The 4319-nt window shown below is 40.0% G+C and overlaps 1 pseudogene; it reads left to right on the top strand.

Annotated features, from left to right (window-relative positions):
- The first annotated feature begins 3670 nt into the window (after positions 1-3670).
- LOC148004999 (U6 spliceosomal RNA) lies at positions 3671-3770 on the top strand (annotated as a pseudogene).
- The last annotated feature ends 549 nt before the right edge of the window (positions 3771-4319 follow it).

Here is a 4319-nt window from a genome sequence, read left to right as displayed (position 1 = left end):
CTGTCCTGGAACTTACTCTGTAGACCTCCAGAGTGGTGGCCTCCAACTTAAAGATCTACCCACCTCTGCCTCGCAAATTCTGGGATTAAAAGTGTGTGCCACTATGTCCCGCTAAGTAAAAGTCAATCTTTAAAAAGAGAGAACACAGTAAGTGGAAATGCCAACAGAGTATAAAGGAAAAATAGGGGAAAAAATCTAGCACAAAGCCAAAAATGTGGAATAAATTCGAAGAACCCAAGAAACAGCTAACATATAGCAGGACGGTAGATATAAAATACTGTCTTCCCAGCAACTTCATTTAATGCCAATGACATAGAAAGATACTTGCTGCCAAGCCTAGTGACCTGAATTTAGTTCCCAGAACCAGGAAAAAGAGAACCAACTCCTGCAACTTGTTCTCTGACTTCCATGCAGGCTGTGGTGCACATGTATACACACACACACACACACACACACTCACACATGTACACACAGGCACACACATGCACACAGACACACACACCACATGCACACACTTGCACAAACACACATTCATAAAGGCATATAAGCACAAATGCAAACAGCCCTAAAACCTCCAAAAAATTGTTCTTATAGATGCATGGAAGTAGAAATGGGCAATCAATGGTAATAGTTGGTTACTTCAACATTCTGGTTCAATAAGGGGCATACCACTGAGTCAGAAGTTCAACAAGGAGGGGTTGGGGATTTAGCTCAGTGGTAGAGCGCTTGCCTAGGAAGTGCAGGGCCCTGGGTTCGGTCCCCAGCTCCGAAAAAAAGAACCAAAAAAAAAAAAAAGTTCAACAAGGAAATGAAAAGTTACTTTGATATGAAATCTCATTATGAACCCTGACTAACCGTGAACTTGTGATCCTTCTGCCTGAGCCTACAGAATGCTGGAATTACAGATGTGTCTCACTGTGTATAACTAGAAAATTTGAATATTGTTATATACCAACTGTACTTAGTAGATAGTTACAGAACTCACTTTCCCTAACAATAGCAGAATATATTTCATTTTGTTCTTTGTTTATTTGAGACAGAGTATCATCAGGGAAATATAATTTAAAACTGCAAGATAACATTTCACATTCACTGGGGTAGCTAGAATAAGAAGGACGGGTAACAAAAGTGTTGGTGAAGAAGTTAAGAAATTTGAACTTCACATGACTGCTGGTGGAGTACAAAATGGTATGATCGCTTTAGAAATAGTTCAGCAGTTAAGTACTCAGGAGGCTGAAGCAGGAGGATTATAAGTTTGAGGACAGTCTGGGTAAGTGAGTCCCTGTCTCAGACAAACAAGTAAATAAAAAGTTAAAGGGTATGGAGAGAGGATTCATCCATTAAAAGAACTGGCTGCTCTTCCAGAGGCCATAGATTCAATTCCCAGCACCCACATGGTAATTCACAACCATCTGTAACTCCAGTTTCAGGGGACCCCAAATTCTCTTCTGGTCTCCTCGGCACTGCACGAACACAGTGCACAGGCATATATTCAGGAAAAATACTCATATACATAAAAATAAATAAATCTGTCTTTTAAAGGTAAAAATACTGTCATAGTTACGTTTCAATTATGGCACAAAACACCATGATCAAGGCAATTTATAGAAAAAAGTGTCCAATTTGGACCTCATGGTTCCAGAGGGTTAGAGTCCAAAACTGTCATAGTTGGGTGCATGACAGCAAGCAGGTAACCATGGAGTCATAGCTGAGAGCTCACATCTTGATCCCCAAGTACCAACCAGAAAAAGCTGAGAATAGCAGGGGCTTTTGAAACCTCAAGGCCTGACCCCACAGACACATCTCCTCTGACAAGGCCACACCCCCCTAATCCTTCCCAAGCAGTTCCACCAACTGGAAACCAAGTATTCAAACATAGGAGCCTATGAAAGTCATTTCCATTGAGGCCACTGCAAATACAGAGTTATCATATGGCCCAACTATACTTCTAGGTATTGAAAGCAAACATACTGAATTGTACATGATTATTCAAAGCAATACTCATAATAGGTCGGAAGTGGGAGTAATCCAAAAATTATCACCTAGTGAATAAATGATATCCATCCAGTGGAATATCATTCAGTCATTAAGTAAACGAAATACCAAGACAAGCTATCATGAACTTTCAAAATATTATGTCAAGAAAAGCCAACCACGGGGCTGGGGATTTAGCTCAGCAGTAGAGCGCTTACCTAGGAAGCACAAGGTCCTGGGTTCGGTCCCCAGCTCCGAAAAAAAGAACCAAAAAAAAAAAAAAAAGAAAAGAAAAGAAAAGAAAAAGAAAAAAAAAAGAAAAGCCAACCACAAAAGGTCACATATTGTAAGATTTAATCCACATATAAAAATATCTTGAAAGATACAGAGACAGAAAGTAGACTATTGGTACCTTAGAGTTGGTTGGGCTAAATAGGACATGACCACTAGTGACTGTAGGCTCACTAGTGGTCACTTTCTTTTGGGGGCAATGAAAATATTTTTGAATGAAAAAGTGTCATAAATAAGTAATTGTCTGCTTTAAAACGAAGGTCTTCCTGGCAGACCAGTGTTCTTGGTTATCAAGGTTAATTTGGGAGGCTCCAAGCTTATTTCAGGATTCCTGGGTTCATCCTATAGTGAAGTTTCCTCAGGGTAAGAATGGCTGCTAATAAGTTAGTTTCATGGTACTCTGGAGTCTAGTCCTAAAAAAGTGTCTTGGAAGACTTGAACCCATCCATTGTGTATGCAGAGAATGGCAGTGTTTTTACCAGTATTCCAGAGACAGAGACAGGAGGATCAGATATTCAAACCTCTCCTAGGCCACATAGTGAGATTGGGGCTAGCCTGGGATATACAAGACTCTTTCTCAAACAAAGAAAGATAGCTAGTAAAATGGCTTGCTAGGTAAGGGTGGTTACTGCCAAGCCCAGCCGCTTCAGTCTGAGCCCCAAGACCTACGTGGTAGAAGGACAAGATTGATCAGATACCCTCTGCTGTCACAGGTATGTAGTGGTATGTACAAAGCTGCACTCATACGTGCACGTCACATACACTAATAATAAAACTTAAAGAGAAAGACACAGATGAATTTTTATATGAACATTGGCAAAAGGGTGTGTGTGGGAGAGAAAACAGGGATTCCTAGTGGACATCTTCATGGATCTGTTAAGTGGACAATTGGAGATTATCAGTCTGCAGTTCAAAGTTATAGATTGATGATATAAAATTGGGGGGGATGAATACACATAAAACATTTAGAACACAGAACTTAGAATTCATACATGTTGCTATTACATGTCCAATTGTGTCAGTATAACTTGTAAAATCCCTTCCCTTTTGATTTGTGACACCATCTCCGCTATACATGATTTTCTTAGCATAGTGAAGGTCAGTTTCTATCATACCAATCTCTCTTTTAAGGATTAAAAGAGAACAGTTCAGAAACTAACACGGTCTCATTTCTTAATTACGAGAATAATGGTATATTTTAAATACTAGGAGCTGGAGAGATGGCTCAGCAGTTAAGAGCACTAGCTGTTCTCCCGGAAGATCTGGGTTTGATTCCCAGCACCCACATGGGAGCTTGCAACTCTGTAACTCCAATTCCAGAGAATCTGACACCCTCACACAGACATGCATATAGGCCAAATATCAATGCACACAAAATAAAAAAACAAAAACAGACAACCTTCATGTGCTCAATTCAGCAGCATGTTTACTAAAATCAGAATACCTAGATTAGCACGGCCCCACACAAAGATGACACCAAAATTTGTGAAGTGTTCCATATTTAAAACTAAAACCAAAACCAAACAAAACCCTCTTTATTTCACTTTTGGTATATAGGGAGAAATCACTTTGATTCTTCTACCATTGAGAGGATGCTAAGAGGTTAGATATGATCACAGACAGGAAGTTCAGAAAATTGAGTAACAAAAAAAGCTGCAAAGTGGGCCGGGTTTGGTGAAGCATGTCTGTAATCCTAGCACTCTAGACAGAGGAAACGTGTAAAAAACACATATTCTAGGTCACTCAGCCAGACCCTGTCTCAAACAAAAGAAAACTGAAAAGAAAAGAAAAGAAAGGAAAAGAAAAGAAAAGAAAAGAAAATGACTGTGTTGGGTGTTGGGATTTAGCTCAGTGGTGCAGTATAAGGCCCTAGGCTCAGTACCTAGCACGGAGAAGGAAAGAGCTTCAAAGGGGGAACAGGCTCCATTACCACCTCCCTGAATTTCCTGCCCTACCTCATACAGCCACACACCAGACAGAAACTATGGCTACAATGTTGCTACTGTTAATTGTAAAGAAGAAAATGGTTACTTGTCAGGAATTCTTGAATCCCT

This window comes from Rattus norvegicus, chromosome 7 (genome assembly GCF_021556685.1).
Source record: "Rattus norvegicus strain SHRSP/BbbUtx chromosome 7, alternate assembly SHRSP_T2T, whole genome shotgun sequence".
NCBI classification, from domain to species: domain Eukaryota; kingdom Metazoa; phylum Chordata; class Mammalia; order Rodentia; family Muridae; genus Rattus; species Rattus norvegicus.
The sequence above is the reverse complement of the archived record's forward strand: the minus strand, read 5'-3'. Positions and strand labels throughout refer to the sequence as shown.